Source organism: Nothoprocta perdicaria, unplaced genomic scaffold (assembly GCF_003342845.1).
Source record: "Nothoprocta perdicaria isolate Ctin4 unplaced genomic scaffold, notPer1 scaffold_40, whole genome shotgun sequence".
Taxonomy (NCBI): Eukaryota; Metazoa; Chordata; class Aves; order Tinamiformes; family Tinamidae; genus Nothoprocta; species Nothoprocta perdicaria.
In genome coordinates this window covers 983,568-998,380 of record NW_020455644.1, presented here as the reverse complement: position 1 = coordinate 998,380, position 14,813 = coordinate 983,568, and the positions used below count along the sequence as shown (strand labels likewise).

At 44.9% G+C, this 14,813-nt stretch overlaps 1 protein-coding gene across 3 annotated transcripts in view; it reads right to left on the bottom strand.

The window, feature by feature from the left end:
* RARB (retinoic acid receptor beta) overlaps positions 1 to 14,813 on the bottom strand; it is a 300,368-nt gene that overhangs the window by 59,080 nt on the left and 226,475 nt on the right. Inside the window, exon 1 of one of the 3 annotated variants that reach the window (XM_026045525.1) lies at positions 116 to 153. The exons of the other annotated variants lie outside the window; for them this stretch is intronic. The gene's annotated coding sequence lies outside the window, so the exon portion shown is untranslated. Of the gene's footprint in view, positions 1 to 115; positions 154 to 14,813 lie in introns of those variants that run through there. 3 annotated transcript variants of the gene reach the window in all.

Here is a 14,813-nt window from a genome sequence, read left to right as displayed (position 1 = left end):
AGGCAAAAAAAGACAGATGATGTTTTGACGTTTCCAGAAAATGCATTTAAAAACCCATCTTATGGTTTCAAAAAAACATTTAGTCAAAAGATATAGGAAAAAAAAACCCCTCCACCTCTTTCAACGTGCTGTCTTGTCCCTTTAATGTCCTGAAGGATGGGCCAGCTCAGGATCTCGGAGATCTCACCTGAGAAAACAGAGCCTAAATGCAGGCAGCGCACACCTGAATGGCACCTAAACATACCCCGCTCGCACAATGGCTCGCCTCACAATTCCTGACATGTCTGAAATACTTCTGAAGGTTAGATAAAGGAGCAGATAAGATCTTTAGAAGCACAGGGTGCTTTGTGCGAGCTAATTTACTGTTAGCTAAACCATGTTGACAGATATGCAGGTATTTCACTCTGCGGCCAATTAGAAGCAGGCAGGCATTATGAAATGCCTTTCATTTCGCCAGAAACTCAGATTATGAAGCTTGTATGTTAATGCACACTTTGGACAGTTGAGCCTGAAAAGAATAAGAAGTTGTAAAGCAAATGGCATTTCCTGGATAGCCTCAAGGGAATTTTGAATACTGAGCTCAGGGTCCCTGGTGGGAAGCAGCAATTTCAGCTAATTAGGGTGAATAGCAAAGTGTTGCATTTGGTCAAAACATTCTGTTAACCCTCATTTTTGTTGGCACCAACAAGAGTCTGGATTTTCTGCCTCTCTCTCTCTCTCTTCTTTTTTTGTGAATTCACTGCAGGAGTGCAAGGCACACAGCTCACATACATTAGGCAGAAAGTCAAAGGAAACGCCAAAGTTCAACTAAAGTACAAGTAATTAGAACCAGATTCTCTGCTGCTTGTATGTGTGCATTTGATTGTGGACGTTATTTATAAGCCTCCAAACATTTGAAAAAATAACTATATACTGTAGATCATTTAATTTTTATGTCTAGTCTGGAAAAAAAAGTCTGCTTTTAATCATCTTCCAGGAAAGGGCCAGGAACCGGGAAAGTGGGTCTCAATTGTTTCAATACAAATTTCTCCCTTTCATGTGCCACATAAAACCACRCTATAAAATTAAATCCAAAATATCACCAATTCAAACCCCTCACCCAGATTTTTTTTTAATAAAAAGCTCCTTTGAGTTTGTCATGCTTAAATACTTCGCATTGTTACGAGGGTGGGTTTTTTTTTTTTAGACTGTTGTTTGGAAGAGAGACAAGGAAAAGAAAAAAAAAAGTGAGAGAGAAAGAAAACATTATGGTGGAGACTTGCCAGCCTTGACTTAGTAACCTGGCCATGACCCTGCAGCGAGTGTGTGCCTGACCCGGTCACGCGCGGGCCGGGCTGCGCTGTTGCTGGGCTGGAAGTCCCAGATATTTTTACCATATCCACAACAGGTGCCGGATCACGGGCAGCGGGAAGACAAAAAGAGCGTCCTGCTTCGTGTGAAGATGCTGAGTCTCTTTCTTTCCAAGAGAACTCCCAGAGCAAAGGAGTCGCGCTACGATTTCATTTATCGACACGGATTATTGTCCTCCGTGGGAATTCACACCGAGCCGGGCAGKGGGATGCTCGGCAGGGCAGCAGAAGGATCGAGACCGGGGAGAAGGAAGAAAGGGCTTGGGGCAAACAATGCACAAAAGATTAATCAGCTTATATTGTATCACCAAATTGCAACATCGGCACTGCAATCCCAGCCTCCTCCTGATGRGCTCAACATCTATTAAGGAATGCTCTTCATCAAGAGGGAATATAACACACAGGGATTAAGACATAGGCTACCATTACAGTCAGATCAAGACAATGTTATCAGGATTTTCACAAACACAAAGGAACAGCTATTTTTTTCCACATTTGGGGTTCATCTGTGTCTTTCTAGGTTTKTGTGTGTGTGTGTGCAGTTCCTCCTAGTTGCACACATCTGCCATAAAGCTATTACATTAAGTATGTTATTCTATTTTATCAACACTACTTTTCCAGCATTAATTTTAATCAAGTCATAGTTCAGCTTTACAAGACAGACTGGGTCTTAGAGAGGAAGGACTTGGGCTAAAAAAATAAAAATAGAGGCTTGCTTTGACTATGGAAGAGAGCACTGCATTTTCAAAAGGGACACCACAAGATTAAACTTTATGATCTGTCTTCAACTTGAGACTTGCCCAATACTAGTTSTTGTTGTTGTTGTTGTTATTTGAAAAGCTAGAGTCTAATGAAGAGATAGATCTTCATTAAGAACTGTTAAAGATTTCTACAGTAGGCCTCAGGTAACAAGGGTAAAGCTAAGAAAAAGTCCAGGTCATGGGAACTAGAAATCCCTGCGCGGGGCGGCAGGGCGCTCCTGCTGAACCCGTCCAGCCTGGGCCTACCAGAAGCAGTTTTGCCTGCACTTTGCACTGATGTTCTCACTCTAGCAAAGGTCCAAGCCTAAACTTGGCCATTTTTCCGCTGCAGACATATATAAAGTCAGGACATATTTCCCTTCCTCTACTCTTTTGCATGAGGGCAGTGTTTTCTTCTCTGCACCCTTTGGCATCCCGTGTGTTTGGACTACAGGCGGCTCTGGGCAGGGTCTCCGTGCGGACTGTGCAGCAACCAGTGCCGTGGGACCCAGCACCCATAGCAGCTCTGCAGGCTCAAGGAGCCCTTCAGTTCAAGGGCTTAAGTGCTTCAGTGCTAAAATGGTGCTTAACTTCAGAGGATGAATCTCAGCCAACACCACCTTTGAATTCAGCAGATGCATCTGCCTGTGTCTACCAAGCTGGATCCGCAAAGCTGAGCATTCACTCCCATCTGCTGCATTTCTCCCAGTTRGGGACTGGGAGAGAGAGCTGCATCATATTCCTTCATGCCTTTCATCAACAAAATTGGCCAGTTTCAATTGCACATCTGTAATGTTAACCTGTAGAGTCAAGTAACACAAGTCAGTGGAGTGAGTGGATACTGACCTCGGCCATACGACAACAGTATAGCCCTTTAAAACCCTTATTCATATCAGATGATTAGGGCCAGGAAATACAGTTCAGTGTCTCATTACCAGCATACCAGAGCTACTCAGATTTATTTCCAGTAAATCGGAACGCAGCAGTGTCTGCCATTTGTTTACTCATCCATTCCAGTCTTATAATTTCTCTTCCTCAAGAGCTTCCTAACTTGTTCATTCATGGCACAGATTTATGGTTCCTACAAACATCCTCCGCTGGTTGCCCAGCAAATTACTTTGTTTTGTTTTCTAATATCCTCTTCAGTCTGGTCTCTAATCAATCCCTTTGTCAGGTGTGCAGCTTTGGCTACCTGGCTTTCGAGTCCCATTTATTAATTATCATTAATTACTAATTATTCACTGTTAACTATTAATTATTATTATTATTATTAATTCTCATGCCTTCCCACGTGCCCCTTGTGCAGGCAGCAGCTTGGTGACCCCAGGGCAAAGCTCCACAGCCCCTCTCACGGTCACACAGAGCGGTTCCCTCCTGCCCCTTGAAGCTGCAGCTCTTCCACCCATCCCATCACCCAGCACAGGCTCTAGTACCGTAGCATTTGAGTAACTCCATGAACATTCCTGGTTTTATCTCTGTAATGCCAGCGAGATAAGAGAAGGGCTATTCTCACTGTAGAGATGGGAAACAGAAGCACTGACAGCCTAAGAGTCTGCTTTGGCACGTCTTGAATTCCTGAAAAAGGGCACGTAGCACCGCCGTGGCCCGGTGAAGAGCAACCAGGCACCTGACTGCACCTCCAGCAGAAGCACCAAATCTGGACACTCTGCAGCACTCCCCAGCTCACGAGCCTGAGCGTGCAGGACAGCCCTGAGCCCTTGAGGGACATGGTCTCTCCCCGTCCTGAAAGCCGTCCTCATGTTCTGAGCTCAACTGGAGCTAAGAGCCAGCCTGCTGCAAGGCCTCCCCACCCAGCATGGGACGACCCAGGGACCTCCTGGCAGATGGCAGCAGAGCAGGTACGAGGTGTGTGGCTGACACACGTGCAAGCAGCTCTGCAAACAGCCTCCGAAATCTCTGCTCCTCTCGAAAGGGTTCAAGCCACCGCGAGCCTCACTCAGATTGAGATACAAGCCCGGATTTAACAGGCAGGCGGTGRGGCAAACTGTTCCTCTTGCACACTGAACACACTGGATGTGGAAATTATCAGCGCCCCTGACCACCTACTTCTGAATGAAGCTTTCCCAAGACCCTTTTCAGAAGATACTGCAGGCCGTGTGGTGCTCCGAAGTGCAAGAGCTCCTTGGTGCATCTCGCAGTGAAGCCAGGGCTTCAGCGAGTGCAAAAGCAGCCGGTGCCCGTGTGCATCCCGGGGAACAGGAACGGACGAGGAGGGGGCTGCTCCGGACACGGAGAGCAGCCCCTGCGCTGGGCTAGGCTCAGCCTCGCTCAGAGGGGCTCTGCAGGCAGCAAGCCCAGCTCCAAATGCCATCACATGAGATGCCTGGTGCCCAAATCCTAACTCCACTGAACAAGAGGCAAAGTCCATATATCTAAAACAGGACTGGCACTGGCACGGCCTTTTCAAAGGAACCGGCTCCGGAGTGGAGCCGGCCGGCGGGAGCRCGCGGCGGGCACGGCCAGGGCCTGCAGGAACAGCGTGTGCCGGAGCCCGCCTTCAAAAYGGAATGGAAACACGCTGAATGGAAAAATAAACCCCAGGGAGAAGGGACGGAAAACGTGCAGGCGAYGCTCGCCCTCCAGTCCGTTTAGTTGGGGGATTTTCCGCCTGGCCGTTACCATGCGAAGTTCCATCAGCCGCCGATAAACTTGGTGCCTATTGGACTATAGGCACAATATATTGTGCCTATATTTCTATACATTGATATATAAATTTCTGTACATTGATATATAAGTTATCTTAACGCCAAAATGCTACCAATTGCAAGACCGTATTTCGGTTATCCCCTGCAGACAAACTTTTCTTACAGTGCAGGCCTTATTTGCTCTCCCAGGGAATTCCCAGATCCTAAATCTGGAGGAGAGCAGCACAGCTGCCATGCAGAGGGGCCGCACGAGGAGAGGGGAAGGATTCGGGGCCCCTTCCCTCTGTGCCGGAGCCCAAGGCCTATTTCTGTGGCCGCAGCACCACAGACGCGGTGCCTTCCCTGCAGCATCGACTGAGAGTCAAAAACATTCATGAGGGACAGGACACGTAAATGTAACAGAGGTCTGAGTCCTTTTCCAAACCTGTTTTACCCTGTAATAGCCACCAACTCCATGGAGTAACCTTGATTCATTAACATTTAAGTGGGAGAAAATTTGAATACAATATCTTCCAGAATAAATAAAAATTGCGAAGGAAATGGAATGATTGCTATTATCTCTACCTACATACCCTCAGATATTTTAATAAGTCATAAAGTCTCCATTTATATATAAGTTTTATAGTGTTTCCAGCACTTCTCTTTTGCCTTCAAATCTTTTCAAGCATCCACACAGAATACCTAAAGGAATTATTTTATTTTTCAAAACTTATCTTTTATCCAAGTATTAGCTTCCAGTATTACTATGTCTGTGAAAATATTTTATTTTCTATATATTCAGGATATTCTTATAACACTATTTATCACGGTTTTGCTGTGGCTTGAATCCAGCAGGAAAGATGAGTGTTTTAATATTTTTAATCATGTACTACCATTACATAGTAGTTCAGGACCRTGTGGATAAAATAAAACTGTTGTGTTCTATTCATAAATGCAGTAAAATTGACTTGCTATGCAATATTTTCCATATAATTTTATTCCTTATACTTTAGGACCATTAATTTAGGATGTTTTAATCTTCAGGATTTTTAAAATCTTTGAATTAATATAATGACTGAACAAGAGCCAATTCAGTGATAAAAAGTACTTCAAGTAAGTACAGCAGCAGTTTAAATTCTGATCATCCCAATTAATTTGTGTAACAGCCACACTGCTGGATATCACTAATTGATTTATATACCCTCCTTTCTATACCCATTTACAAGGGCAATTAGGAACTCTATCACATATGTTTAAATGGGTTACATTAGAATTATATCTGGAAGCTGAACTGCTTAGATTAAAATCTGTTAAGGACAGGTAAATTCTTCATTAATGGGCAAGCTATCAATCCACTACAAATGGCCTATAACCTTTAAGGCAGTACACAGTGATAGCATTTTACTGTTCATGGGCAGTTCGGAGCTGACTTCGGTCATCAACTCAGATGCTCTTTTTTAATTGTTTTTAAAACTGCGTATTAGAGACAGCAATAAACACTTGCAAATTAGTATTATATTATCCACGACTTTCTGCAAAGCGTGGTCTCTATAAACAAGTTCAAATGACTACATCTGTAAATAATAAGTGTAAGTATGCTAAACCGAATGAATAAGGGCACTAAAAGAAGCTGAGCAGTAGGGGTGCAGCCATTAGAGTAACTGCCCATTTTATTAAAAATGTATTGTTTCCAGCTTTCCCTTTAGAAGGCTCTTATTGCTTTGCTAACGCTAAGTTGTGATTTCCTTACAAAGGGAGGTCTCCTCCTCGTTCTCCTCTGCAGTGCCCTTAGTACCAGGCTCCGGCCTAGTGCCTCGGCTACCTCCTCACACCGGGGATGGCACCGCTGGGCCTTGGCCACAGACATTTGGCATTTTGGCGGCCTGGGCATGGTTCTTCACCCAGGTGAAGCTCCTTCACAAGGCAGCTGTGACGAGCAGCAAGGCCCAAGCAGCCACCCCAGCCCTTTCCAGAGGGGGAAGGAGCCTTTCCAGAGGCTGTGGGGCCTTGGGCCGAGCGCTTGCCCAGCACAACGTCCAGGCCATGGGTAATGTTGGCTTGATGCTGACATAAGAAATCCAAGTTCATGGAGTGTTTAAGAACCACGCATCACCAATATYTTTTGCAGAGGATAAATGAAGTACATGGTTGATCAAGCTGTAGGGCTCTCAGGGGCAGAGTTTCAATATTTCTGAACTAAATAATCACTGAACAAAAGACATCATAGTAGGAAGGCTCTATTAAAGAAAAAAAAAAAATGACTGTACCAGATTTCCACTCTTTGCAATTCACCATTGAATTTACATAATATCTTAAATCTTTTAAAATCTCGTATTGGTGCAAATTATTTCCCCCTGCTGCAGTTCTCCTGCTTCTCTCTGCCCAGTTCCCTGCTGCTGTGACAGAGGCTGAAAGTTGTGAAAGGTCTCAGCGTCCTAGAGACAAGTGGTGGCAACACTGCAATTACTGCTAAGAGCAGAGGTTACAACCTCTGTCTGGAAAACCAAAGATTAATGGAATCAGACAGATTCCGAGGAAACTGGAGACATGATGCGCACCGTGACTGGCCGGCAAGGTTTTTTCAACATTCAGTTCTCTTACTCGTATCTGCATGGGATTCTCCTACTAATCACCTGGAGCTGGGATCACGCATCACTCTACCTGKATGGGAGCTGTCAGCACCCTCCTCACCCGGATGAGAAGAAATACTGTCTGTACTGCCAACAAACACAGAGGAAAAACAGCTACTCATCACCTGGTGTTCGCTATTCAATGAAAATCACCTTTTTTCACATGAGATAAAAATCACAGATGATATCCAGACACTATGTTCTAATCTTTGATTTTTAAATGTTAGTAATACGATCACYCAGTATTTATGCAACTACTTAAGTATGTGCCACAGAACGTGCATCCATCAGGGAAAAGCCTCCCTTGCCATGCTCCAGGGATMAGGCCACCCCTTCCTGCAGGGACAACTATGCTTGTTTTTACAAATGCTTTCCCAGTGCCGCTCTTTATGGAGGGACTGGAGCCGGGCAGAGCAGCCATTTTAAGGGATTAGTAAAATATAATGGGCCAGTGTTTATTAGCTGGAGAGCACGCTTTTTCATTTCTGAATGTTTGCACAAGGCTGACAACTGTGCCGCATTGTGTAAGTGCCAAAAGTCATAATTCAGCCAGGCAAGGTTTTCACGGAAAAGGTTTGGTGTGTGTGCTCTTTGCCTCCCTTGCCTCTGATCTTGCTCCGTCCCTCGCTGCCTAAACCTCTTGGAAACATCAGCAAATCCGACTGCTTCTAAACCCACCTACGCACAACATGGGTCAACCAAAGAACCACTGAAACAGCTGCTACAAAAAAGAGAAAGAGAACAAGAAAGGGCAACGTGTGACACCCCATGAAGCTCCCCCAAAATGATTCCCTTCACCCCGGTTAGGTGGGACACGGGYGCTTGCCGGGGCAGGGGCACCTTTGGGAAAGGCCTTGCCGGAGACAACTACTGCGTCGCGGCACCGCCGGCATTTGCAAACYAGTCGGCCCCATCACCAAGCCCTGTTGTTTCCTCAGATAAGCAGGGCCCCAGTGAACAATTAAAGCTTTCAATAAATAATCTGTAAGCACATTCGTTTGATTTACTGTTATTTGATCCAGCAGTTAGTTTCAATGGGGCAGTTACTATTGATCACATAAAGTACTCCAGACAAACAYGAAACACTCACACAACTCCATGGATTATTACTCTTTATCTGCCACTCATCGGGGCTACTTGTAATGGTTGTGAGATTTAAAATCAATAACAACAATTAGTGCTCTGTATACGGTCAGGAATGAATCATGTGAAATATGTTTTGGTACAAAAATGAAACACAGAAGAGCCTGCAAACATGGGAGACTCCTACAAGTAGCAAAACACTGAAACCATTTCTCTTGGCGTTATTTATAAAGTGCCGGAAAACTAGGGTAAGAAAAGAAAATACCTACAGTTAAAAATATGCATTTATCAGCCTACATCATCTAAAATATATATTTTAAATGCATCTGCAAGCACACAATTATATGGAGCCACTGGTAAGATTTTCTTTTAAACTGAAGAGATTTAGGAAGACAACTTTGAGGTAAACTGATGAAAAAGATCCATGTGTTTTTGCCTTGAAAAGACTCATGATAAACCCTGCAATTTCATACTCCCCACTTGACCTCTAAGGGAGTTTTAGGTTGTTAACAATGGCAGGGCTTGCTCCTCTACACAGAGCTGAAGAAATGGGAAAAGGTCTGATTCTTGCTCCCGCTAGCTTTTACCAAGGAATCTACCATGAAAAAAAAAGGCTATTTAAATGTAAGAAATGAAAACAAAATGAAATTAATGCAGCTGTAAATTGGTTGTGATATACACAGTAAAACACCTTTTCTTTTCCCTTAGCTTTAGACTCATAAAATTAGTTGTGAAACTAATCAAATGCATGGAAATAACAGTATTTTCAAATCTCTGCAAGAGCAATCCTTCTAGATAATTAAAATGCAAAGCAATAAGAGAAATGTTTTATCATTAAACTGTAACCAGAGCTCTGTGTGAAATCATCCATTCAGAAGACTTGTTTTTCATCAATTATTTGTTATTTATCTGATGTAAATATAAGAAGGTCTAATTAAAATGTATGACTCCTTATGCAGCTTCTTGTCATTAAGACCAATGAAAGCATTCTGAAGACCATAATGAAATAATTATGTTTGCCTTTAAGAATCCTCTTCAACAACACATGGCAGCACTACACTAAATTAAAACATCAGGAACTAAATTTCTCTTGCATCTATTTCCATTTTCACTAATTATACCCCCAAGCCTTCCAATAGACCAGGCCTTAAAATTCTTTTGAAGCTGCAACAGCCTAAGGAACAGCAGCCTTTTTCACAGCAATGGACTTTGATGAAGAAACAAAGGTAACGCAGGCCTGSGAGCATTAATATTTCAAAAAGAGTTATCATGCGAAAATATGTGTTCATTTGAAAAACGGGCTAAAAGACTGTTGGTGGGGAGCCAAGTACGTGTTCCAGGGAAACCGATACTCTGATTTAATCTTGCTGAATTTCGTCATTCTTTCCTCGCCTCTCTCCGTCAGTGCTTCCTTGCTCTTTCCTCACTTCTTTCTGTCAGTGTTTCCTTGCTCTTTCCTTGCCCCTTTCCGTCAGTGTTTCCCTGCTCTTTCCTTGCCTCTCTCCGTCAGTGTTTCCCTGCTCTCTGCGCATAGAGCACGGCCCTGCTGGCAGCACCAGGCGGCCACCAAGCTCTGCCTTGAAAACAGCCACCTGGAAGAGCTGCCGTGTTCATCCTGGSCTCCATCTCCCCAGGAAAAAGCGAGGGGAAAAGCCATCCCCTCACACAGCATCCGCACACGTGGCCCTTCTGCGCCTCCTCCGCTGTGTCTTCCGGCATCAACCCAGGGCCTGGAGAAAGGTTTGGAAACGGGAAAGCCACGGCGGGATGCGGGTCAGCTCAGACTCTACGCAGCCAACCAAAGGCTACCTCTTCATTTCTAACCYGAAAAAGATGGGGCCTTATTGGCCTCAGAGAAGCGAGCGTGGTAACAGGCACAACCATTAGAAAGATGAGCTGCTCACATACTTACTTAGCCAYGAGGGCACGTGACAAAAGGGGAGGATTTGAGAATAATAAATCCTTCTATTAAGCCACTCACTTCCTCCACTCCAAGACACTTTGCACAAACATCTGAGAGACTTCAGTGCTTTGTCGTGATTTATTCCCCATTTATATCTTGCTGCTCAAAGTGTGAGGTGGAAGCAGAAGGCCCGTGAACAAGGACAGGCCTCCCAGGCCTTCCAAGCCAAGCACTAAGGAGGAGCTGACACAAGCCGGCTGCCTAACTAAGGAAATTCCTGCCCAAATGTAAAGAGCAAAGGAAAACAACAAAGCGATGCAAAGGAATACTCTAAAAGATCAAGAAAAACCTCCTCAGATTACATGTTGAGAGGCAAAGGTATGAGCAACTGTTTATAAAAACAAGCAAACAACCTCCAAGGACCTGATCCTCACAACAGAGAGGCCAACACGTGCCTGYCCTTTTTAGCTAGTCCTTTGACTTGTGGCCAAGCCAAAAACGCAGATTGATGGGTTAGTGCTCTCTGTTAGAAGGCAAGGTTTGCAGAGAAGATTGCATCTTTGACTATATTAACTGAAAGAGYGGGGGGAAAGAAGAAAACCCGCAAGGGACGAGCGCTGGGGCAGAGGGCCATGGCTGCAGGTCTGAGCCAGGCGCCCGCCTTCGCATGAGGCACCTGGGGCAGCGCTGGCGACGGCAGCTCTCGGGCAGGTATCACCAGGTGGCACTGTGACACAGCTTTCCAGGCGCCGTCTCCTCCGTGTGCGAGTGAATGTTTAGTCTTGGATAGACAGGCCAGGCTGCTGCGGGCTGGGAGGAGGAAGGCCAGCGCCTGAGGAGCGTGTTGGCTGCCGCTGTCTCCAGCAACAGCAGCTCTGGAACAAGAGCTCTCTGGAGAGGAGGCCACTGCATGGAGGCTCTGGACAGGCCACTGCTGTAGGTTGCCTACATACCTCCGCCCCACAGTGGTATTTGCACATAAATAAAATATTTAAACCAAGTCTGAGGCTGCTGGATGCCCTCATCAATCAGTGACTTGCAAATCCCCTCGATGCCTGTCAGTYGGCGGCTGGCTCAGGAGTGGTCCTGGTGCAGGAGTGGAGGACGAGGAGAAGGGCCAGGGCTGTCTCCAAGGAAAACAGCCCTCCCGGCACATCGATGCCTTGCAGCCAGGGATGTCCTGAAACGATGGGTGCTGCCGAGCGGAGCGCCACGCCGACGCAATGGCCCTGGCAGGAGCTCTTCACACGCTGTATTCAGATATAAAATGACAGGATTCAAGAGMTTTTCTGTTTCGTTGGACCGTGTGTATCTTTCTGAATGAACCATCCCTTCCTCCGTTTGTAAATTATGGGCACAAACRGCTTTCCAGGATTTGAGCGCCCATCGGAGCAGAGGGAAATCTGAGTTAAACACAACTGTGGCAGCCGACTGACACAAAATTTCTGGCGCAACACTAGACAACTTGCTTAACTGCTCAACACCTCAGCTGCACGTGTTTACAATTAGAGTAATCCTTCTTTATTTCTAAATTCCTCATCTGCCTCGTCCATTTTTAATGCAAATCTTCCAGGGCAGGAACTACTCTTCTTATGTATTTATTCAACATCTAGCCCAATGGCAGCCGCTTTTAGTGGTCCGTGAGGCTCAGGCATAGGAGTGCTCCGTGTTTGAAGCTCCCATAAGAGTCACAGGTGGAGGACTGGGTGCACGCTACGTGCCTCACTGGGTAAGGCTCTAGAAGACAAAAATATACTCGATTTCTCAATTTTATCACTTGAAGATCCTTGCTAAATATAAAATGTGAGCCTAAACGAAAGTAGTGCAGTTCCGTGGAAGAGAGCCTTCAAATCCTTAATGAAACTCATTAGAGAGAAAAAAAAATCTTTGCGGTGAGACACAAAGGTATCTGTTAATTTTATTAGGGAATGCTCTCATGGGGCAAAATGCACGTCACTGAAAATGCATAAAATGGAAACTCCTCCAAGCTACGGATGGACTTGAGCATCACATCCTCAGTGGTAAAGCTCCAGAACACTTGGAGAATGTATAAATACTCATTCAAGCTTTAACCTATTAAACCTATACAAGTGTCTCTCRCGTGTATACATTTAACTTACGTAGCTTTATACTATTCAGTGTATATATGCTATAGCAGGGGAAAGAAAAATCACCTTGTCCAAGGGGAACAGAAGGTGTATTATATACCCTGTGCCTAAGATTCTTTACACAGACTTGCAGGATTATATTTCCATCTCTTAACAAAAGTATTTGAAGAAGCTGTAAAACTCAAGCAGAAAGCTAAAACAAAGTGGGGTCATTTATATAAGCGCCAAACAAAGTGGGGTCATTTATATAAGCGCCACTTATATAAGGGCTAGCATTAGTTTGTTAAGTTTTTTTTTTTTTTTCTCTTTTCCCTGCCCACTCTCAAATAAAGGGACAAAGAAGTTAACATTGTGGGAATGCGCTTCCAAACCACATGATATCCTTATCAGATTGTCATGTACAACAGAAGTTCTCACACACCRACCCCATGCTGAGGATCTGCCCGAGCCGCCCCGTCACATGGTGCCAGTTTCTCCTCTCTCATTCAGATGACTGAAAAACGAGCTCAAGGAAGCCAGGCTCTTTGTTTCCTGCCTCCCTGGAAAACAAGCAAAAGGTGCCACGACCACACGCGTATTAATTCCCTGCTTCCACTGGGGAAGCAACCCAGAGCACTGGCAAACGGCTGCGACTGCAAAGCAGATAATCCAGCTATTAAAATGTATACCAGCAGGCAAAGTTTGAAACGGTTGGAGATAAAAAGCAGCCATCAAATATTAAACGTAAGGAAGCAGASAGACAATCAGAGAAATTAGTGAGTCGGGGAAAAAACAGGATTGTGGTCGAAATACTAAATTCTGCAATGTTGACTGCATTTCTAGAATAGGGCAATACACTCTTAAAACACAAGTCCTACTTTGTCCAGTAAGTCACCATCTCTCCTGTTACTGCTGTGAACTCTGTGACTGCTTTTTTAGGCAGTTTAGGTAAGGCGGGAAAAATGCTTTAAAATTATTTAATACTCAATGAACATTCTGAGTAATGTTTGGTCATTTAAATACATGGCCTTTTTTTTTAATAGTGCCAGGGGAGCTCTTAGATGCTCAGCATTTTTGGAAATGAAGCCATGAAATGTAGATTTAGGATGCTAACTTTAGGCTACTGTTTCTGAAATTCCTAACTTCTGAAATGCATTTGCTCATGCAGTGATGGACTAAACAAATCCTAAATGTGATTTTTGAAAACACACATTAAAACACACATGTTTAATGATTACAATTGCAAGGAATAGCCGAGATAGATTAATATGCCTAAAGAATACACAGAAGAATCACTCCCTTGTTATCAGTTGTTTATTTTGTAGCTAGAATGAAGTTCTCATAAAAGGCAGCAGCAGACAAAAGACATTACTCCCCGTTTTCCTACTACAAAATCCAATGTTGCCACCCTCCTGCCTGTGCTTTTTCTTGCAGCCTGGAGGAAAAGATGAATCCTGTTATTTTAGAATAGTTTTGAGCATTTCCTGGCTTGCATTTTCATGGTTCCAATTGGTTTGTGCTGGCTTGGATTTCAGCAAGAAGTGGCATGGGTCACACTGCATGGGGACAGACTTCATGCACACGAGCAAAGGTCAGAATCAATCATAGCTTTGTATTTCCAGGGCTATTACTTTTGGCAGTTTACCCTGCCAGAAGGGGCTAAAATATTTGCTTCCCAAAAGGAGTAAACAGCAATAGGGGCACAAACGCAACCAGGTCCTCAGCCACCCAGCAATGAGAGATGAGGTAAAAGGGTTTCTTTTTATCTTTTTTTTTTTTTTGCTTGTTTTCTTTTCTTTTTCTGCAATAGCCACTAAGCTATCTAAACATTATATATCACATTTGCAGCCCAGAGCTTGAAGATTTCAGAGCAGAGGCACTTCAGGAGGACAATAGGCCCATTTAGGCAATTATATTCTGCAGGCTTTGTTATTAGGCAGCCCCACTCAGTCCCAGAAAGTCTGGATAATCAAACGTGTCCAAGTACAGGAAGGGGAAAAGTACAACCCCACCCTCCTTTACAGCCGCTGCCAGGATCCGCGGCTTCCACAGGGTAAAGTCTTTTCCACGGACGCTTCCCAGGCACTTCGCACGTGAGCCAATACCCTTCCCGCTGCAGGACGGGCGCCCTCGCCACCCCGAATCCGTCCTGCCCGGGCCGCGATCCTCCCGGCTCCCGCAAGTGGCACCAGGAAGGCGCTGGGCACAGYGGGAGCCGCCGGCGCTGCTGCCTTCCCGCTCATCCCAGTGGATGCCGCCTGCATCCACGCGCTGCTCCGGGGGCACCGACCGGGCACTCTGTCCTGCCACCTCCCATTAATTCCGCAGGGAAACGAATATTCCCAGGTAAACCTTGGAGTGAAAGAAGGTGGGTGC